The sequence below is a fragment of the Peromyscus californicus genome, unplaced genomic scaffold (genome assembly GCF_007827085.1).
Source record: "Peromyscus californicus insignis strain IS unplaced genomic scaffold, ASM782708v3 Scaffold_1__1_contigs__length_55948999, whole genome shotgun sequence".
Classification (NCBI taxonomy): domain Eukaryota; kingdom Metazoa; phylum Chordata; class Mammalia; order Rodentia; family Cricetidae; genus Peromyscus; species Peromyscus californicus.
The window spans coordinates 17,115,141-17,138,954 of NW_026294492.1; the positions used below are offsets into that span (position 1 = coordinate 17,115,141).

General features: G+C 42.0%; 1 long non-coding RNA gene across 5 annotated transcripts in view; it reads right to left on the minus strand.

The window, feature by feature from the left end:
• Positions 1 to 19,983, minus strand: part of LOC128115371 (uncharacterized) — a 33,432-nt gene extending 13,449 nt beyond the window's left edge. The window contains exons 1-3 of one of the 5 annotated variants that reach the window (XR_008220140.1): positions 17,181 to 19,983; positions 16,744 to 16,867; positions 10,298 to 10,341 (exon numbers count right to left, since the gene is read on the minus strand). This is a non-coding gene — a long non-coding RNA (uncharacterized LOC128115371). The other 4 variants (XR_008220139.1, XR_008220141.1, XR_008220138.1 and 1 more) reach the window with 4 other exon arrangements.
• Between the last annotated feature and the right edge of the window lie 3,831 nt (positions 19,984 to 23,814).

Genomic DNA, 23,814 nt, shown 5'->3' on the forward strand with positions numbered 1-23,814 from the left:
TGACTCCCTGTCCATGAAGAAAATCAATTTTCCCTTCCAGTCTAAAGATGTGAATAAAAGAAAATCCAGAGGTAGTTGGCAATCTGGTGTAAAAGGAAAGAACTCTACTAGGAGATAGAAAATCTGTTCCTAATCTCAACTGTTCTGCTAAGCAGCTTGCGTAAGTTTCTTTTAGATCCTCTAGCTTAGTCTCTGTCAGCTGAACATCACAAGAAGGGTCACTCACTTGACATGGATGGACACAAGAACGTACTCCTGACACTTCCTCAACATTCTGAAAGACAACATCGTGGGACATAATTATCAGCCAATTTAAGCTAATGAAATTTGAAGTTATTATTGTGCCTGGAAACACAATGCTAACTATAACGTAACCCACAAAGGAAATGAACTCTAAAATGATCCTTGCAGATGATATGGCTTTCCTTATCTTTATTATTAAAACCATGACAAGAAGCAGCCTAGGGGAGGAAAAGCTTAGCGAGCCTTGCAGTTCGAAGAGATTCACTCCATCATGGTAGAGAAATCAGGGCAACAGAAGGGGGAGTTGGCTGACCACATTATATCTACAGTCAGGAAGCAGAAAACAGACAGGAAGTGAGACCCACTCCCAACGACCCACTTCCTCTAGCAAAGGCTCTGCTTACTGAAGTTTCTACAACATTCCAAAACTGTACCACCATCTAGGGACCAGGTACTTAGACACAAGAGCCTATGAAGATTGTTTCACAATTACCCCACAATCAGGTTTCTGAGACATGGGAAAAATGTTTTTGGAAGCTGGAGACAGACCAAAAGGTAGGACATTTGCTGGAACTGTCACCTTTAGTAACACGGAATAGAAAATATGTACAACAAACTGGGAGAAATGGCTAAAGAGATTTCCCAGAAGACTGTCCAAAGCAGCAACTATTTTTTTTTTAACTTCATGTGGGGAAAATACTGACAGAGAGAAATAAGATGAAATAAGAAACTTCCAAGCAATGATTTCAGCTTCAAGCAGAGTTTAGAGAAAACACACACACACAAAAAAAAAAAAAACCCACAAGTCTCTGATTAGAAAAACAAAATTGTATCTATTGCCAGCTTCTCTTGATTTTAAATGATCTTTGTGTAAGAAATGGGCTCCAGATTCACATAGCATAAGAGTTCTTAACGTGGAATCTATACACTTGTAAAGTCTCCACACATAAGACTTAGGAGTCTAAATGAAAAGGCTTACTTGTGTATGTTCCTAACATTTGATTTAATTTAGCATTCAGCTGAATTGCAAATGCAAGCATCAAGGCTAGAAGACATCAACAATGCCTGTGATTTTTGTCGTTGGTCAAAATCATCAATACTTTCATATATATAACAGTCAACTCAGACATCTCAAAGTATCATTTACAACAATCAAATCTTTGAATTTAGGATTATTACATCACTACTAGAGCAGTTTTATAATGTATTAATGGATATATACATGTATATCTGATATACATATGTACATGGGGCCTGTACATATGCTTGTAGGAAGTCAACTATATCACAAATTTACTTTTGATATTTTAATGACTATATATTACTATAGTTTATTTTAGCTTTAATGCTGAATATTTTACTTTATATACTTAAAAATATGATTCTGAAGAAGGACTCACAGGCTTCTAAAGAAGATTAAAATCTACCAAAGAAATCCATGACACCAAAATGGTTAAAAATCCCTGGATTTTAGTTCTTAGTCTTAGTTTGTCCCTCCAGCCAGCCAGTACAACTGAGCAGCCTTTTTATACCCAGTGTGGCCTTGACCTGTGCTAGTGGACACCTTCAGATTCTGATTCCTCTTTCCATTTTCCAGTTACTCTGAATATCAGCCTATGCCTTAAATCTCTATTTTATTCCCAGCCTCTAGTTCTTCACAGATAATTCTGCCCTATATTTCATCATAGATGGGGCAGGACTCTCTCGTTTTTATCCATATACAATATTTTTATTACTACATATATGTTACTAGTGCACTAATATTTCTTTATGAACTATAGTGTCCTGTGTTGCTTTATCAAAAGACCGGAGACTGGGTGTTTTATAAGGAAAAATATATATTGGCTCATGAGTTTGGAGACCAAAAAGCTTGAGCAGTGGCATCCATCAGGGTTCCCAGCCAGACTATGATGTGTGGATAACATCACAAAACAGGAATGTGTGTGAAAAGTACAAGTGGAAAATTCAGAAAAAGCCAACAGGGCAGTGTAGCCTCACTTTCTAACAACCTCCCTTTTTAGTAATTAATTTAGATCCTGAACATGTGGCATACCCCTGAGGAAAGGGTATTGATCCCTTCCGAGGACAGTGCCACACAGCCTACTTACTCCCCACAAGGTCTTACCTGTAGTAGGATGGGCCCATAGGTTGAGGAAATTAGCTCAAACCAATTGCCAAGGCATGGGCACATAACGTAGTTCCTTATGAGCCAACCCAGAGTCTGTCTGAGGGTCTAGCAACAGGCACTGTCAGAGTTCCTGATCATGCCCAGTCAATGAGGTACAAGCTCATAATGCTACCAGATTGGGACACAGCATAGGTACTGGGAGGAGGGTATATAAGACCTTCCCCATTATTGAATAAATGAGTCTGCTGTTGGCCTTCAACTGACTCCCAGTGTCTGTGCCGTTGATGCAGCGCCTTCTCATCCCCTCCCCTGAGGGAGCCGTTGGGATCCAGCAACACTTACCCATTAGAAACGCCACAATTTTTCATGTATGGATGTATGTGTTATATGTGTGTGTGTGTGTGTGTGTGTGTGTGTGTGTGTGTGTGTGTGTGTAGATGCATGTGTCTCTGTGTGTGCACATGGAGTCAAGATCCAGGTGTCTTCATGTATCACTCTCTGACTTACTTCCTTAAAGCAAGATCCCTCACTGAATAGGAATATTACAGCTGGGCTGGAGAGGCAGTGAAGTCTTGGGAACCTCCGTTCTATACTTCCTCATCCTGATATGACAGACACCAGGAACCATGCCTGACTTTTTACATGAGTACTGGGGATTCGAACTCAGGTCCTCACGCTTACAGAGAGCAAGCACTCTTACCTACAGCACCATTACACAGTCTCAAATTTATCATTTTTCATATCCATTGCCTTAGGGCCTAACCTTAAGCAGTATATGAATCTTTGAGTAGATAGCACAAGTCTATCTCTCTTCTGAGCTTAAATGTCTGAATTTCTAGCTGCCTACGAGTCTTGAATATCCTTTCTACGTGTCAAGCTGCTTGGCATCATCTACTGAAGGTGCCCACTGCCATGAATTCAACTCTGACTGAGATCCACATGGTACCAGTAGTTCTACAAGCTAGAATCTTTAGTGCCACACCTGCACTCTCTCCTATTGGTGAAACTATTAAGGCCACTCCACATAGTTAAAAGGAGATTTATTTAATGGTGTAACTTACAAATTAAGGGATAGGTAGGTCGCGGGGTCTGGGGAAGGTGTATCGCAGTCCAGCGGTGTTCTCTGGAGCTCTGCTTGGCCCACCTCCACCGTCCAGGGTCCCGGAACAGAGAGAGCGCTGACCCATCCAGATCTCGGGTCTCCAGGCGCCTCCCTTGGCCCTGCCTTGTAGGCGTGACAGTTGCCGAAGTCTCAATGGGGGTTGGAACTTCCAGATCAAAGCTGGAATGGCTACCCATTACACTCTCCCTCTCCAATATTTCAGAATCCTGCTTCCTTTACTTGACCCCAAACCTATTCAGCTCTTGCCGTGTTTATCTTAATAGCCACTTCTGTATCTCAAACTCTTAGTCAGTCCCACTAGAATTATCTTTCTAGGATTTAAGTTAAATCAACTCACTTTTCATCTTAAAAGTTATTCTGTGTAGCTCATGGGTTCAGGTATGACTTGGGATATCTGTTGGTGTGCAGATTGATGGGCCCAGATCCCTAGAATATATGGTTTAGTCACTCTGCATTAGGATCTAAGAAGTTTCATTTACATCCAGCTTCTGGGTGGTCTTGATACTGGTGAAGTATTAACACTTTAGAATCCCTGGTCTAGAACGTAAGTCTTTAAGTATGTTTGAGTGATAATTTTTCCATGAGAAAAATTAGTCCAAACATTCCTAACCTCTGTATGCCTTTCACTTTGAAACTATACACATGTTCAAGTACACTGAATTATAAGGAAAAATACCACACTACTCAGTCATTTGAAAAGGTAAGACAAATCAAATAAAAAATTCAAGAATATTCTTCCTGCATCCAAATGTGTCATGTGTGGTACCCCATAATGGAAGATTCTGGGAAGGACAGAGATAAAGAATAAGCCCTAAGCTTGCAATGTTAAGTTCTATCCTCTTTGTCTATCTAGCCAATCATGTGCAAGATGTTTCTTTCTAATCCTGGCTCTAGGCCATAGCCAGTTACAACCTCAGGGGAGTCCCTTAACATCTCTACGTCTCTATGTCTTCCTCTGTAAAATGGAGATAATATTAGCTACTACTCACAGGATTGTTTTAAGGATTAAATAAATTAATATGCATGAAGAGCTTAAAAGTTCTTAGCATATAATAAATGCTTGATTACTGTTGGCGATCACGGTTGCTCGTGGTTAGGCACCTTTGCTATCACCACACTATTCAGTTCACTATTTCCCAAATAAACGTGCACCACTCAGAGGCTTCACTTGTGTCTCAGCCTCTGCTCGGAATGCCCTTCCTTCATCTTCTCTTGGTAACACCATTCTCATCTCTCATAACCAAGCTGAAAATTGCTATGTCTCCTGTGACAAGATAACTAATCCTCCTGGCATACCTAATCGATCTTTCTTCTGTGTTCCTTATAGTTCCTTTACCAGCCTCTACATATCACTTTCTATGATTAGGTACAGGTACTACCGTGCCATTTCCTCTGATATTGAGATTCCCTAAGTGGTGTGATAATGTGAAGATGGTATTGAAGGACACTCAGTTGGTATTAGGGGAGCTAGGGAGCCAGTTATAGTAACAAACAATGCCTACCACATTTGCTATCCAGAGAGCTGGGAATTAAGACAGTTCACAAGGGCAACTACATACATATTCATGTCTGTGTCCATCTCATAGAAATATGGCAGCTGTCCTACCACACCTTGAAATACACCTTCTTCAGCCCACATCCTACTCATTTCTATGTGATGGCCACGAAACAGAGGCACTGCCAGCTAGAGTTCATGCCTCCATTCTTCTCCCCGATTTCTATAATTTCATGCCCTTAGGATATCAAAAAAATGAATGCCTGTTCGCAGTAGGAAAATTCTCCCCAACACGTTAATAAGATTACCCAATCGCATAAGGCCCTGAAGGCGTCTCGTTATGTTTCCTTTGATTCAACCGGATATCCTATGTTCCATCAGGTTCCAGGACACATCCACCTCCGTTTGAACTTCCTGGAAATTGTGTCTACGCCCACACTCCCTGCATCATCTACATCATACCGCTGTTGTCTTCAGGGCTCAGCGGCAGCCACATCTTTCAGAATTATCACCTGGTTCCCTGAGTGGGCTTGTCTTTATAAATTCTGTTGCCTGTCAACTCAGTAAAAGGAAACACAGAATTAAATTACATTGACATTTTAATAAACTCATCAAAGGCCTTCCTATTACCTGCTAACAGAGTTTTCACTGTCACCCTTCCTAGGCCCAGTATCGTTCAATGGGGTGGGGCTCTGTTTACACAATTTTGCCATTGCTACGCCATATCACTGGGAAAGAAATGCTAGACTCATATTGTACAAAGAGTCCTCTTAAACCACAGCACACGGTGTAAAGGGAGCCAGATAACACCCTTGTCAGACCTAATAAAAGAAGAATATCAGACCTATTAAAAGGCTAAGATCCAATCACCCTTCAGTGATTTTTCTTCTCATCAGCAAAAATGCTCATTAATTCTAATATCTTTGCTTTCAGGCATGAACTACAAGATCTGAACAAAAATTTCGCTTATAATGAATACACTTTGTCAAGAGTAGAATTATGGTAATTCAACTGGTAATAATAATAATAAACCCTATCTAGAGAACAAGAGGTTTCTCCGTTCTCTCAGCAGGCAAGAGATCTGCAAACCCGCTGTCTGTGAAAGTTTGTGATGTTGCAGAAAATCTGTATTGTTACTATGCTAATAATTTATGATATTTGTTTTCTAACCATCACACCAGAATACATGTGCCCACAGGCATATATCTGTCATTGGCTTCATACAGTGATAGAGATTTGGGTCCTTCTTTGGACCTATCTCAACAGCCGATTCATGAACCTGCATTTGACGACTTTACGAGAATCCCTTTTCTGAGATATAAGTTTATGGACACTGGAGCAAGTAGCTAGATAGCTACAGAGACACCTTGAAAGCCAGAGTTTCTAAGCCTGGGTCCATCTCAGGGAAGAGATAATAACACTCTATGATTTAGGACGTGACTCTGATAAACAGGGTTGGTTTTTGCTTTTTGTTTTTGTTCTTGTTTTACTTATCATGCATAGCTTCCATCAGAGACAATTCTGGGAATCTGCACATAACAAATAATCTGTTCAACAAGTAACAGAAGAGTTTTGGAGTTGTTTCTGCCCAACAGTACACAGTTGCTTCCCTGGACTTGAAAAGCAAATCTGCCAGTAAATCTAAACCCACAACCACATTCTGGGAAGGAAAAATTTTCATGAAATTTCCAATTAAGTTATGGAGCTCCTTAGGACTAATAGTCGATCAATCTCATGAAAAATTCCAATACGGAGGAGGGAGGTACTCCCAATGTCACACTTTAGCTGAGGACGTAATGGTAATTGGTGGCTGCTGAGGCGAGAAGAGTCATTTGTGTGTGTGTGTGTGTGTGTGTGTGTGTGTGTGTGTGTGTGTGTGTGTGTGTAGGTGGCCATTAGTAAGTTGCTTATGCCCTAGTGGATGAACCCACACTCATGCACATATAGCCAGAAATAACTGGATTCAGAAATAAAGGGGATATGTGGTTGGAAGGGCTATAACATGGAGGTGGCTGGTGGGGGAATGGAGGGAGTGAATGGGGAGTAGATATGACCAAAATACATTCTATACATAAATGAGATTTTCAAAGAATAAAAACAATAAATAAAAGTATTGAACACAAAAGAATAGGCCAGCACTTGTTAGCTACTGTATTTGGTCTTTAATTGCCAAAAGCAGTTCTTAATCGATGTGTTACTGCTCCCATTTCACAGATAAGCAAAACAGCTCAGAGTGTTAAAATTTCAAACATTAGAAACCAAATCACACATCCGTGGAGTGTGCTGCCCAGACCTCGAAGGCCTACTCTCCGATGGCAAAGCCCCATGCTTCTTAATGTGCTCACAACTGTAGTGGCCATGAATCAATAGAGTAATTAGAATTGTTATGTCTATTGTAATATTGAGTTAGACAAAGGATTTGGTTTCAATAGATCAAAGAGAAAAGAAATTAGAAAGTGAGCCTGTGGGGAAATTGTATGTGGAGAGTTGCCAGGAGAGAGGCCAGCCAAAAAAGGGATTGAACACAATTGCTTATCAAATGGGCAAAGGACATGACATGCAATTCACAAGTGAGGACACATAATTAGAAGACAAATGGGGAAAGCGTTTTATTTCTCCAGATATCAAAGAAAGGCAGATTAAAACAATACTTTCATGCCTTTTAAAAACAACAAAGAAAGGGATGGCGGTGTTGCCAATGGTGCCATGACAATCCACTATACAAGTGCACTATGGCAGAAGTGTGATTTGAGAATCTCACTGGAAGCAGATTTATCTGTAAGTGTCCATGAAGATGTGTGTGTCCTTCCCTTCAAAGAAAGCACCACTAAACGAAAGAATTAAGTCTTCCTATGCATAACCATGAAAACCATAAGAACATTCAGACTACCAGTTCACTAAGTGCCATGGGCATGGTGATGCAGGAGCCATGGACAAAGCTAATGGAGTGTTACATAGTGCAGTATTACAGAGTGAATCTCAGACCCTATACCATCAGGGCTGGACCAGTGAAATAGGCTTGTTTCAAATCTCCAAGTCTGTCTTCCTCAGTCTAGGCTCTACTCTGCCACCAGAGGGATCTCATAAGTATAGTAACCACCCAGCAATCTGTGTGATGGTGTTCCAAATTCCAGATGACCCTCTATGGTCTTTGAGTTTTCCTCCACTTTCTCTCCAACATCATCTCTTGAGTGACCTCCTGCTTGTCTCTACTACATGAAATAAACCAACACGCCTTTTTAAAATACATCCATATCTCAGTAATTTTGCTACCTAGAAAATCTGTCTTTCATCATCTCCACTGGATATAATTCTCCTCACCCTTAGCTAAAGCTGTCACCTGGGCTTTGCCCATTTATCTCCAGTCTAAGTGGAACTTTAGCTATCAGTGTCAAATGGATACTGTTGGAGAGGTGTCAGTTTGCCTTGGAAATGGGATGAAATTATCGTCTATAAAGATTTTCTTGATTGTCTATACTTCAATTCTCAGGTGAAATCAACCATGCTTTTCTTAGGACCACCAATGAAGCCCATATAGATATTTATTGTAGCTCCTGTCATTTTTATTACATGTACTAAACTCACTGAAGTTATGGGTAGATCATGATGGCCAATCATATCACCATCTTATTCACCAGGATTATTTAATGCTTTTATGATATACCAAACACAGCATTATGCATTTTGCATTCAATGTCTATATATCAATAGAAGTTTATATCTCTGATAGGCATATGTCGTTACTCCTCTCACTGCAACAGAAGAAGCTGAGATTTAAAGAAGTAACTTGATCAAGATACAAAGTTAGTGATCTGGTTTGCTTCTGTGTCGCTGTGATAAAACACTGACCACTTTGGGAGGAAGGGATTTACTGGTGGTCACTCTATGGCTCTGGAATCTTCAATATATTGAAGTCTTGACTGAAACTAAAAGTATGCCTTCATCAGTCCCCCCTCTTGGCCTCTTTTCTGACCCTATCACACATGGCCAAGCCTTAGACACTAACCCTGACCCTGCCACCTTCAATCTCAGAGCTTTCATGCCATTAAGACCAATACCACGTGAGAAGACACTTAAGTTCATTACCAAGTTCAGCTGCCTGCTTGAGCTGGAGCCTTCTCTCTCTCTCTCTCTCTCTCTCTCTCTCTCTCTCTCTCTCTCTCTCTCTCTCTCTCTGAATAGCCTGTATTCTGACCCCAACGAAACACTTCCCAGATTTTACCTCAGGGATCTCAGGAATGCTGGTCTCTTATTAACCACAACTGGTTCTTCAGCCCCAGCTAACAAGCATCAGTCGTCCCAATAGAGAAAAGGTTTCCTTTCCACAGACTCTTAACCAAATATATCACATGAACACCACACATAGAATTTTTGCTTTCCTCTGAAAATTCACAAGCCAGGCCTCCATCATCTACATTTCTCTCAGCATCGCTATTACAAGCTCCACAGCAACAGCTCATTAAGCTCAATGGATTTCCCCCCCAGTGATGCAAATTCTTCCACAATCCTCTCCCCCAGTATAATCAGGTTTATCACAGCAATACCATATATTCCTGGTACCAGTCTTTGTACTTGTCTGCTTCTCTGTAGCTGTGATAAACACTATCCAATACCAGTTCGAGGAGAGGAAAGAGTTCATTTCATCTTACATTACCAAGTGACAGTCCTCCTTACAGGGAAGCCAAAGCAAGAGCTTAGAGGCAGGAACCTGGAGGCAGGGGCAGAAGCAGAGCCTGTGGAAGAACACTACTTCCTGGCTTGCCTCATATGGATTGCTCAATTTGCTTTTTTTTTTTTTTTTTTTTTTTTTACAACCCAGGACCACCTGCCCAGGGGATGACGCCACCCACAGTGGGATCGGCCCTACCACACCAATCGTTAATCAAGGAAAATGCCCCCAAAGATCTGCATGCTCATAGGACAATCTGATAAAGGCAATTCTTCAGTTGAGGTTCCCTCTTTCTAGAAAACTCCAGTTCGTATCAAGTTGACAAAGCTAGCCAGCACAGTAAGTAAATGGATTAGCCGAGATGCTGAGATGAAGCCATATATACACAGCCAAGAAGAATGGACAGCTGAATTAAAAAACCATCAACAATTTCCAGAATTTAAAATCCTGTGTGTTCAGGGATACAGCCATTATTGGATACACAGAGACTTACCCAGCTCTGCCTACCAAGTGCTGGAATTACAAGCGTACGCTACCACTGCCCTGGTTTCCTATGGCTTGCTAATAGCTCTGACCCCCGGGCAACTTTATTTATTAACATACAAATAACATTTTAATACAAATAAAATATCACCATACCGAGAGTTAAGCCTTGGGCTATCTTCCAGCTCAGAACATGAAACCTGTGGAAAATTTGACAACAATAAAAAGTTTCTGAACATGTAACCCCCCACCAGAGAGAGAGAGAGAGAGAGAGAGAGAGAGAGAGAGAGAGAGAAACTAAAGAAGAACAAACGTTAGCCGCCCATGGGGTTCAGAGGGAAGTTCACCAAACTTGAATTTCATGTTAAAAGAAAATAAAAATCCAGAATGAGAGCATCTTAATAATAAGTCACAGAACAAACATCAGAGATGATGCTCTATGCAGGCACTCTACCTTGTGAAAAGAAATATTCATAACAGTGATAGAAAGGGCAGGTTGGTGGCACACACCTTTAATCCCAGCACTTAGGAGGCAGAGGCAGGAAGATCTCTATGAGTTTGAGGCCAGTCTGAGCTACATAGTGGGTACCAGGATAGCCAGTGCTACATGGTGAGACCTTGTCTCAAAAACAATAAACTGATGGAAAGGCAGGAGAAAAATAGAGAAAAGAAACAGAGGAGGGGAGAGAGAGAGAGAGGGAGAGGGAGAAAGAGAGAGGGAGAGAGGGAGAGAGGGAGAGAGAGAGAGAGAGAGAGAGAGAGAGAGAGAGAAAGAGAGAGAGAAAGACCCCACATTATTTTTACAACAGAAATGAGGCAAATTAAAAGTCAAATAATCCCACTCATTGATTTTCTTAAGAAGCTCTTTCTGAAAATTTGCCTTCCAGAAATTGCTGTGACTTAATTTCGCTGGAGAAATTGGAAAAATTATAGCATCTCTAAAATAAATGGTATGTCAAGAGGTGGCGAATCTTTGAGAAACTACATAAGCCTAGAAAGGGACTCAATAAATGTTTGTAGGGAGGTCATTAAATGAAAGTGTCTTATTTGTTGAGATCCCATTTCCAGCAGACATTTTTCATGACCTGACAAAATTAAGAACACCTCTTCTCAGGGGGCAAGTCCACATTTCAGTTAATTTCCTGTTTCAGTGAAAGGAAAAGTGCAAGCCAGCAAGTAATAGAGCAGCCACACTGATCCTTTCCTTTTTCACTCCTGGTCAGAGGTAGACCCAAGCCGTACAGGACTGGTCCATGGCACTCTTGAGCTCTGCCTAAAGGTGACTGAAGAGGAGGGGATCCCTTAGTGGTCTGAGAGGTCCAGGGTTGATAATCAAAAGATGTTACATTCAGACGAGGACTTGGCTTACAGGAGAACTGAGCCTGTCTGAGCAAATCCCTGACAATACCTTACAGGAAGTTCTTGTTGTCTGTGTTGTTTAAATATAGAAGAGGTACACTGTGGCATCCAATTATTTCTTAGGACCTCAAAGAGTCAGGATTACTTGCAAGTAAATGGGCTATAAATGGAGACCAGTCTGGGTGGTATAGAACAAATCTAGCTCAGAAAAGAAGAAAAAAAATGATACAACAAATCAAGCATATTTTTAAGTATAACTTTTAAACAAAGAAACAAGAAATTTAGCATCTTTTATAATCTTCCTTGCGGTCAGCTTTGTGGAAGGCAACATTTAGGTCTGGGAAGGGGCATGGCTCAGAGTTAGTGTTTAGGGCAGAGGTGTGGCTTAGTGACAGCATTTGCCTTTCATGTATGAGGATCTGGAGTCTATTCCCAGCACCACAAACCAAAACAATAATAATAAACGAACTGTAGATTAGAAACAACAGATAATCCACTTCAATCTCATTTGCTTCCATGAATAGTAGCTCCGGAGGGCTATCGAAGGTCTCCACGCCTAAGCAGGTTTTTTTTTTTTTTTTCCTCGATAAAAGGAAAAGTTAGGAAAGCTCAAGTTCAAGGGGGTAGGTTGGGTGGGGTAGAGCAAAGGTAGGTGGGGGTCTACGTAGCATCAGTATCCTGTTCGGAGCTGACCACACACGTCTTTGGAAGTCTAAGGGAATAAATGACCTTGTCTTGCTGACCTCCCCCCACACCAGCATAGCCAACTCTTCAACTCTTCCTTTGCCTACTTTTGTGAGTCAACAAGAAAAACGGCATTCCCTAACTAAGAGTTTTCTCATTTCTCATCAAAATCGAACCTTCTTTTATGTAGCTACGCATAAGCTTCCTCGCTGAAGCACCACATTCAAAAGCAGCTATAAGTAAAAAGAATTTGCTCTCATCATAAATAAAAGATTGTATATGTGAACTTATTTGCAGTAAAATCTTACAATAAAAATATAATTTATACCCTAGTTTCTTCTGTGTATTTTATGTAATATCCTAGTAAAATATTTCCATTTTACAGCATGTACCTATTAAAACCATTCCTTATAAAACTGTCGGCATCAAATAAAATACAAAAACTTGGGAAAAAAAGCACAGAAGAAGAGAATATATCAAAAAGGGGTGATGAAAGGCAACAGAAAGATGCTTGTGAAAATCTTCCTAGTGAGGTATAAATAACAGTAATAAAGAGGCAGGGGAAAGTGCTGGTAACTAATAAGGATATTTTAAGGTGAGAAATACTTAAATCCTTCTCATGATGTCATTCTCTTCCCTATGCTAATAAAGAATGCCCTCATAATAAAATTCAGAGACAGGACCCTTCTGGTGAGGTAGAATGACTTTACAAAATAAGTCAATTAAAAAGAAAGTGTCCTGGAAATGGCTATTCTTGTCAGAGGAGATGCTGGCTAACATTTGACTGCTAGAGAGATGGCCCTCTACCCTGTGGGTGGGGTTGCAAGCTCCCAGTTTACAGGCTCCCTAGGACCTTGAAAATAGAGAATTAGAGAGTTCATTCTTGGTCATGATGATAAGTTCGATTTAAATGTTTTTGGTTTTTTTTTTTTTAAAAAAAAAAAAAACTACAAATGCAACATATTTTACAGTTATTAACATTATCTCTCTTTCTCATGGGGATTGGGGGAGCACGTTTGTGACCACTTGAGAGTAAGCTACAAATTATGGTCCTCATTTACTCCTAAAACTTGAGCGTATATGTCTGTGTTCCTCTCTCACATAATTGAAGTGAAATTAACAAAATTAGGAAAATAATATTTAATTATTTAGTATTACCTAATATATAAGTGTTGCCATCTGTCCCAATGTACTCCTTTATAGATAGGAGAGAGAGACAGAGACAGAGACAGAGAGACAGAGAGAGACAGAGACAGAGAGAGACAGAGATAGAGACAGAGAGAGAACAAGCACACGTTGGTCCAAAATTCTCATCTAGCCCAGGCTCACACATTGCATTCCTTTGTCACACCTGGTTTCTGTCCTTTCATTTGGGACACTCCTTTAGTCTGTTTATTGAGACTGTCACACTTTGGAAGAGTGTAAGTCAACTGTTTTCCAGAATGAGGGCTTAGCTTACACTGGTGTTTCCTCACAGCTGTACCCAGATCATTCAGTCTAGGAAGAAGACCACAGGGTGGTGTGTCTTTTTCGGCAAGCCATGCTAGGCAACAGACAATGTCTTACTCCATACACGGTGATAACTTTAATCCCTTTCATCAAGTGATGCGCTTTGTAAAATTACCATTTCCATTTTAATTCCTAAGTGGAGAAAGTTTAACATTCAGTATAAACCCTGATGCTCATCGAATTTTATCTGGTATTTTCAACATTTGCAGATGCCTCTGGTCAAATGCTTTATTCTTTTAAAGGTTGTTTAATAAGAAGGGCTACCATGTTCCCTTGAAATGGTATACCAATGTCCCTGCAGAATCGAGGGATTGATTTTGTACTTGGACAGTCAAGTGGTACTTATTTTGACTAACATTGTATAGAAAGTAAAGATCAACAAAATTATCATAGTTAACAGGAGTATATAGGACACAAATGCATTTTCTGTGCACCAGTAATCCTCAGTGGGTGGTGAGGTCTTGTTGCCATCAAAAGGTCCTGGGTTTAGAAGAGTTGGAAAACACTGGCGAGTTTTTCTTTCAAGAGAAATTAACCTTCGGTTTAGAACATGAAATGGCTATTTTTCTCCAAAGTGCTTGTTCTGCTTTTGTGGGAAGCAACTGGGAATTAGGTAAGCACCAAGTTTATTTATACTTCTTCTCTTCTGATAACATATGCCAAACAATGTACATCGTAAACTCTGTCAAGTTTATTGTAGTGGGTCTTTGACATCTGGTTCCTGGGTCATGTTATACTTCAGTTACTTTCTTCTTCCCATTTCCAACTGCATATTTAACCACATTATCTTACTAAGTAATTCTTTTAGGCAAATTGAAACTTTCTGCAATAACCATGAAGAATAAACATTGAGAAGTTTGAGAAAATTACCCATGCCTTCTCTGTCTCCTCTTCAGAAATCTAACATCTCATCAACAAAGCTCATCTCAGTTTGTCCCTCTGGACATGACATTTCTGAGGAAGGGAAGAGAAAACCAAGTCACAAAAATCCTGAACTCAGTCCCACTGGGTAGGCCACTGACTCTATGGTCTCTGAGACTCAAGATTAATGAGTACCACACAGAATGGTTCCAATGGGCCAGTCTTCAGATGGACCAGACATGGGAAATTTCACCTCCCTGATAGACAAGGTATGTGACCTTAAATGAGTCAAGAGCTCTATAAGACTCAGCATCCTTATCCCAAACTGCAAACACAACCACTTACTTTTCTCATCAATTTTTTGGAAAATTCAATGTCAAAAGTGTCCCCAGGGGCTGGAGAGATGGCTCAGCGGTTAAGAGCATTAGCTGTTCTTCCAGAGGTCCTGAGTTCAATTCCCAGCACCCACATGGTGACTCACAACCATCTGAAATGAGATCTGGCATACATGCAGACAGAATACTGTATATATAATAAATTAATCAATCTTTTAAAAAAATTGTCCCCAGAGGTAGAGATATAGTTCAGTGGTATAGTGGAGTGATATGGAGACATGGCATTTGTGAGCTGAGAAAGTCCCAACTCCATGCCCCTTCGGGCCCTACTCTTACTAGTCTTAGTACAGGTAATTAACCCCTCTGTGCCATGGTTTTCTCAAGGTTATAGGAGTAGTAAAAAAAGCAATTTCACAGAATTATCAGAAAAAATAAACAGCATAATACTTATTTACTGCTGTTCCCAGCATGTGAGCTCTCAAAATACATAAGCTATTTCATTCTGGTCCACTCCAGTTTAATTATCAACTGAATACCTGCAGGACCCATGGTATGTGGCTTTTCCTGGGTAGATGTGATCCCTAGATAGAGCACCAATGGCAGGATAAAGAAATCATTCCACCCAAGTCTAGCCTCGTAAACTGGTGAGTTTATCGGGTTTATTTACGGGAGCATTGAGGAGCCCAATGCAACTAAAAGGACCATCACAGCATAGGAGATTACTCACAAAAGCTGCGTCTCTGAAGCCCCCATACGATTTGAAAGCCACCTCCCCAGCAGTCCTTACAGCTTCTAAGCCTTGGGGAGGGGTCTTGTGAATCTTATACATTTCAAAAATCATCCTGAGACATGAGAGTTATTTGCATGCCAAGTTTTGTAAGTTTTATTTGTATTCCAAGCCTTAACGAATCCAGGATGGAATGTTTCGGTTGAGGAAATCACCTGACAATACCCTCATAGCTATAGAGACAGTTCCTCCAGAGGACTTGAGTTTGATTCCCAGCACCCCATCTGACAACTCACAACCACCTGTAACTCAGCCCCAGGAGGACTGGAAACCTGTGGCCTCTGCAGGCACCTGCACTTACTGGGTACCTGTACTCATGTGCACATTACTTCCCCCTTAACACATGCCATATGTACACACATACATAATTTTAAAATAATAAAAATAAATTTAAATTCTTTAGGGGGCTGGAGAGATGGTTTAGCAATTAAGACCACATGTTGCTTTTGTAAAGGATATGTGTAGACTTAACTCTAACCACTGACAATGGCTGTTACTCCCGTTCCAAGGGATACAACGCCCTCTTCTGGCCTCTGGAGGCACTACATACACATGATGAACAGATATATACAGACAAAAGACCCACACATATAAAATAGACGAATCTTTTTAAAAATTTAAAAAGATACATTTCCAGTATAATTACACAATTCTTGGTTCAAGAATATTTTGTAAAGCATTTAGGATAAGCAATAGGCTTCCAAAGGCAAAAAGACTATTTCTTTTGGTCTCATTTGCACCTACAATTGAGTTGCATACAGTAGGTGCTCAATAAGGTATCTAAGTAAATCTTTGTGTAAAAAGTGGTCCCAGGCAGCAGTTAACAAGCCAGCCATAAAATACAGGCATAAATCTCCCTCCCCCTAAGCCTGCTCGACATAAAATTCACAATGGGCACCATTTGTTGTTAAATTCAAGCTATGTGAAATGTATCTAGATCGTGCTAACATATTCGGAAGCATGCTCACCTCAAGTAATGTATTCTCGCAGGAGTGAGTCCCCAGATCTGCCCCGGCAACTGACTTTTATCAACAATTAGGAAAAGAGGCATTTGTTTGATTACTCACCCAATTTCTGAACAAATGACTCCTCAGCCAACCATTGCAAGCGCCTCCCCGGCCCCACCACCACTGGCATTTTCCAAGACGAGGCTTCTCATTCGGAGCATGCTAGGAATGTAATCAAGGCCCTCTGTGGATATAAGTTAATTATCTCCTCGGGCTATGAACAAACACACGGGCTTGGTTTCTGACCGTGTTGCCTAATGACAGGGCACCCCAGAGGAGCCAAGGAGCTTGTCAGCTGCCACCCCCAAGGCCCTTTATGGCATCTGGGACTCCAGGTTCAAAATGATCCCGGCCTCTGTTCCCCCAGGCTTCTCTTCCTCCCCCCCCCCCCAACCCCCAGCAGTACAATGCTCCACACTGAAGGTGGCTTCTTCCATCCTCCTCTTGTCCAGCAACCTTTGCCCAGGGCGCTGGGGTGGGGCTCCCTGTGGGCTCACCTGGCGCCTCCTGCAGCCCAGCACATTGCCCAGCATCCGTGCCGCTCTGGAAGGCTGATCTTGCTTTCTGAGCCTCGCGGGGTAGATAAGGGAAAGAAATCAGCTTTTCTGTCCTCCCTCACCATGCTGCCAGGGACAGCAGGACCCAAAGACTCAAACAGAAATCACCTGCCTATCTCCATGTTTTAAACTTCAGCTTTTAATCCAGCTCAGAGTGGGATTAGCTGCCTCAGAGGCTGCTAATTGCCAGATGGCCGCTGATAGCCAGGGGGGATGGAAGCGTGTGTGTCAGAGCTTGGCAAGCAGCTTTAAAGTCACAACGGAAAGGGATCTCAGGAGGCAGGGCAAACTTTCATGTTTTCAGTATAACAGTGGGGAAACTGAGGCCCAGGGGGTACAGTGGCTTGCTCTCGGGGTACACAGTGGGTTAGCACTAGGTGCCCGGGACATTGGGCAGCTTGTACTGGAGTTGAGAAGAGGCTTGCCCTGAGCTGTTACCCCCAGAGAGAGGTAGACACAAGAGGAAGGAGAGCGAATTTTTTGAAAACTCTGGATTCAGTATTGGCTGCGTTCATGTTTAATACCTGGGTTCTCTCTGGTCCATGATCTGAACTACACATGTCATCTTGGTCTTAATGCTTTAGATGCAGATTGAGCCAAGCAGACCAGATAATCTCCAAAGGAGTGGTCCTTGTGCTTTTTCAAGTAGATTTATTTTTATGTTTCATGTGAAAATGCTTGCCCATGTAGATGTATACACATACCACACCACGTACGTGTCTGAGAGGATGTTGGGTCCCTTAGAACTGGACTTAAACCAGTGTGAACTGCCATATGAGTGCTGAGAACTGAATCCAGGTCCTCTGCAGGAGAGACAAGTGCTCTCAATCACTGACCATCATCAATCCAGCCCCAACTCTCATTCTTGGCACCAGAATCCCTTATAGAGTGTGTTCAAATGTAAATTGCTGAGCACAGCCTTGTCCGTATTTGGTTTATCTTTTTATGCACTCTACTGTGACAAATCAATATGCTTTATTATATCTGACGTCACAGATACCCACAGTCTCATTAAGACAGGTAATCATACAAGATGTTTACCATTTCTCTAAAAACTCAAAGGTTCTGAATTTTGAAATATGTTTATTTTTTTGATGATTTCAAGAAAGGCCCTGTGGGCCCATAATATCTGTTACAAAATGCAGAAGAAGATGAGGAGTTTAGCAACCAGTTTAAGATGTGAGCTGACCTTGAACAAAATCATCACAAAATGATTTGTCTCCCAAAAAGAAAAGTGGAAAAAAAAAAAAAAGATCTGATTTCATCTGATTATGAAAAGCAGACTTAGGTGAATTAAAATGTTAACTTTTCCCCAAAAATAGTAAGTGAATAAGGTCCATGTTATGAGCTGTATTGTGAATCCTCAAACTCATATGCTGAAATCCTAACTCCTTAGTGGCTCAGAATGTGGCTGTATTTGGAGACAGGGTCTTTAAAAGGTTAATTCTGTTAAAGCACTGGCCTTAGGGTAGGTGCCCATCCAATAATACTTTCCTTTATAATCAGTGGAAATCTTCACCCAAGCAAAGGCCGTGTGAGGACACCCTGAGCAGGCAGAGGTTGTCTACAAGCCAAGGAGAGAGGCTTCAAAAGGAACCAACTCAGCCAGCACCTTGACCTCAGACTTCTAGGCTCCAGACCTGGAAAAACAAACATTTCTGTTGTTCAGCCAACCAGTCTGTGGGGCTTTGTTCTGTTCCTTCTAACAGCCCTGACAAACTGATGGAGGGCCTTTACTATTCAAATTTAAATAGACGTTGGTAGCCATTCCACCATCATAAAAACACCCCCTTTCTTCCCTCTTGGCACCGCTTTCAAGAACACTCAAAAGAATCCCAAGGACATTTCGTCGGTACAAATGGTACCGGTTACTAGTTGAATAAAAAGAAAGGAAATCTGATCCGTCCATCAGCGGGCCATGTGGGCAGCTGCTGTTATTCTTGAACCACATTATGCCTTGACTTCCTTCACTGAAAGTGTGTGATTGGTTGGGAAGTTAGTTTAGTGTTGATGCACTTGCACAGCAAGGACAAAGCCTTGGGTTCAGGACCCTGTGCCAGAAAATGAAGGAACAGAGAGAAGGAGGGATGAAGGAAGGAAGGAAAGCTGTCTTTTGGCACGTGCCTATAATCCCAGTGTCTGAGGGGTAGAAGCAGAAGGAACAGGAGTTTAGGACAATCCTTGGCTACACAGCAAATATAAGGAAAGCTTAGATTATCTACGTGTGTTTCAAAGATGAGGGGGCTGGAAGCTCAACACATAACGCAACAAAGTATTTCATTCTTATCCTTGGTATGGACACTAGCATAGTCACAAATGCTGGTATGTTGAAAGCTGCACCAGCCAAAATGGTCCTCCATCAGTTTCTGTGGTCCGTCCTTCAGTGTCTGAGCCCTCGATGCTGCTGTGACCTTTCTTGTGCACCTGTCCATCTTCCTTCAGGCACCTGCGTGTAAGAAAGTGAGGGAGCTCAGGCAGTCCCAGCTCCAAGCACATGCTCTGACCTGATACTTTAGCCTCAGCGTCGTGGTTCTCATAAGCAAAGGTCCTTCCCTTACCCAGCCCACAGCTGTGTGTTCTGGCCGAGCAGCTCTTTCTTGTGTCCGCAAGGGAATCTGACCTTGTGATGCTCCAATAAAACAGTAGCAAGCTGAATCATGCTAAGGAAAAAGAGTGGAGCCCTGGAGATAAGTGGAGGATAAAACAAACAAGCAAAAAACAGATAATTCGATGTCTGTGGAACACCATGCACTCATCTAAAAAACAAGAAGTCCAAGGAGATGGTGTGCTAGCTTAAAAAAAAAAAGAGAAAGGAATACAATAATCTTTAACCATAAATAATAAAAAGGAATAATTGTTATTGTTTGAGGGTAGCTGTTTAAATGAAAGACTCAAACAATAAATGATTAAAATGAAATTTCTAAGCTATCTAGAAATGAAGAAATTTTGCCTGTTGGCATAAGTCAGCTAGAAAAATAAATGCCATGTGGCCCATTCAAAAAGTTAAAATTAAGTTGCACATATATGGCATATATTTGCATAAATAACTTCAAAGAGATTTCATCATCCCTTTGTCCACAATTTTGAGAAGAATCTGCATGCTCTGGCAACTAACTGATCTGGCTTCTGGTACATCTTGCACTCGGGACTGTGCTCATTGGACCAGCTGTTTTCAAGGGCTATTGTTTCGACACCCAGCTTCAGTTTGACCATCTTCTGAAAGGGACATGCAACCTGTATTGAAACACCAAACCGCCCGTTGCCCAGCGATGCAACAGTGCAGATGAACAGATTACAGCTGTGTCTTCCCTCCAGAGACCCAAGTCTCCTCTTGAAGCCAAGCAGGCTGTCAGACAAACCGTGGGATTGCATTGTGTCATCCTTTCCTCTTCTGGGACCATCTCCAAGAATTTCGCTTGGGTGTGCCCCCATAGCCCGCATGAAGTATATATATTGTAAGGAGTGGATTTATGCTTGCTGCAGCCTTTACCATAAGGTACGGTGGAGCACGCGGCTTACGACATCACCTGGCTCTCTTTTTCACTTGCCTCCGTGCGGAATTTTAGTCTCTGGACTCAAGGCCAGAATTTTTGTGGTTCTTTTAAGTGACTCCTCTGCTTCTACTGGCATTGAGATGGCGATGCAATCCGTGTGCAATTGGTCCTGTTCTACCGTCGTTGCCTGCTAGGCAACTTGGGAGCAAATATGGAGTGCCTTTTGTCAAATGTGGGAGAAATGGCAGCATCCAGGTAGAGCAAACGCCTAGTAGACTAGTAGGGCAGTCTCAGTCTTCATCCTTGGGTACCTTCCACACACCCTTCTACCTTTCCAAACACTGCTCTGTACCGCATGATCGATCCATCGCCATATTCACTGGCTTCATGCTTTGTCTTTCCCCTAGTCCCTTATACCATTTTCATGTGAGTTTAATTCTTCTTCTCCCGGATGACATTTCTCCAAGATCCTGTCTCACTTTTTTTTTTTTTTCTGAGACATACACAGTCTCTTTCTGCACTCCTGACTGGTTTACCTGAAGACATGGCACCACCTTTCATTACACACATTAAAAAGTCAATGCCTGAGAACTCCCAGTTTCGACAAATGATGCAGACAGGGAGGGAAATTTCAGCCCAGGGATTATCAAAAGCAGTCATACAAGGTTTGTACGGTTGTGAAAAATCTTGGTTAGATGATGAAGCTTTGGGTGACAGATGAAGACTGCTTAATGGAGGAGTCTGTGTAGCTGGCTGCTCTGAACCTCTGCTGGTGCGGGTTTAGCGGACTGGTACAGAGAGGCTGGGGACATGGATCTGCAGCAGAAGTACTCCTCTTTCTTGTGTGTGGAGCCAATACCACTCTCTGGACCCAGCACCTCAGCAGCTCACTTGTCCCTTATACTGGCCTGATACTTACAGCTTCCTTATCTCCCAGATAAAAGAATTTCTACAGGCCTTCAGACCACAAGGAAGGTCACCGAGATGAGCAGGGAGACACTTTGCAAAGGCCTTTGTGGTGTCTTTCCCTTCCTGGCACGAGATCTGAAATGTGAGATCCATTTAAGGGCCCAGGGAACAGTTGGTCTTGGGGACTGGGAAGGCAAGGATCCACACGAATAGGAGGTATGTCATGACCTTATACAAAAAGCAATGGTGAAGTGACGGATTTGGAAAGATGAGAAGTTGATCTTGACACCTTTTCATCTGCAGGGTGGAACCACCACATAAAGATCTATCAGTTTGCATTTAGGTCTAGAATTCAGAAGAGATGGTCAGCCGACCGACACAGATAGAAATAGACATAAACTTGAACTGTCTGGTAAAACATCTAGGTTTTCATTTTCACAGTGACCTGCAGAAGAACTTTGGAAAAGTGGAAAAGCAAACATGGACTTCTTCCCAAGGAACAGAGGACCAGGAACTCCTCGTGCTGCAGCATATCTCTTTCCACTACTCCACAGAAGACTTCATAAATGTAGGGGCTTTACACACAGCACTTATTAACTGGTAGTTTCTGAGGGTCAGGCATCTGAGCATGCAGCTGGGTGGGCCTTCTGTGCGGTATTGCACAAAATGGCCATAGCGATTGATCAAGGTGTGTTCTCAGCTGAAAGACAGCTTGGAGAAGGATCTGTTTCCAAGCTCATTCATGTTGTTTGAAGAATCATTTCCTTGTCGCTGAGACCCCAGCTTCTCACTGACTAACAGGGTGAAGCTGCCCTCAGTAACTAAAAGCACATGTGGGTTTCCCAACATGACCATTTTACTCCATCCAAAGGACAGAGATCAACTGCGAATCTGCTAGCCCAATGGAATCTCACATATTGTAACAAAACCATAGGGGTGACATCCCATTCTTTGACCATATTCTCTTGGTGAAAGCTGAGCCACGGGGTCCTTTACACACTCAGGAGACATGAACAGGAGGCTATGAGAGTCATCGTAAAGTCTGTCTACCACAGCATCCATGGATGTGAAAGATAAGGAAATATAACCAAAGAGCCATCTCTGAGGAGCAAGCACACCCACTCAGGGTCTGGATGGCACATGTATCTGATGAGAGATTCAGAAGAGAGGGAAGTGGGAAGTGGGACGGGGAAAGTACATCGGCCAACGGCAAACGGCAATCACATTGCCAGGGCTGCTCCTTGCTAAACAAACTCATTAGTATAATTCCATTGTGCTTGTCTTTATTGTCTATGTCAGAAGGGCTGGGGATGGCAGGGGGCAAACAAGCTAATCTGACAGTAATCCTCGACATTTTTTCCTGTGGTATTCTTGGGAGATTTTGTTGGCATAGAGAACAGAACACTGAATGGACCCAGTGACTGTCCTAAGAGTATTTCGGCTGACTGATTTCTCCCATTTCCCAACCCCAAAGAATAGATTTAATAACACTGTATAGAGAGAAGAGCTTTGAAAATATTTATAATGCAATCATCAGACACTTACATGGGGTACCAACTTCCTGGTAGGTGTTAAAAAAAAAAGATACTCAGGGTTTTGTTTGGTTTTTGTTTTTTAACAAAAAGATATCTGATCATTAAGTATAGTTGGCTGTGCACTCAACTGGCCCTGCTTGTGGCCTCCCCAACCTGGCCTCTCCTCCTGGCATCTTGCATAAAGTTGCTGGTGGGGCCTCCAGTGTTGTTGGGACAAAGGGACTATGCAGTAGGCCCACAGTTTTTCCAAGTACATGACACAGCCATCTCCTTGGTAATATAGCATGGCATCCAGGCATGATCAGGCACAAAATGTGGTCCAGGGTCTTTTTTCTCCTGAAATCTCTGAGCTCATCTCCCCTCTAAAACAATAAAGAGGGAATGCCCTGCTTATCAGGGTCCTGTTCTGCACAGCTGAATACACTGTCTTCAGTATCCAAAGGCAGTTTGCCTGAGCAACTATCTCTGCAAAGCCAGATTTATAAGGCAGCTAATGGTGAGAGAGGCCTCTTGCCTTATCACATGCGAACAGAGGACATGGCAAGTTCTGGTACTGAGAGAAACAAGCATGGAGGCAAACAGGTTTCTTTCAAAAAGGCAAATTTCCCTGCTACAGCCCAAGGGGGAACAGAAGAC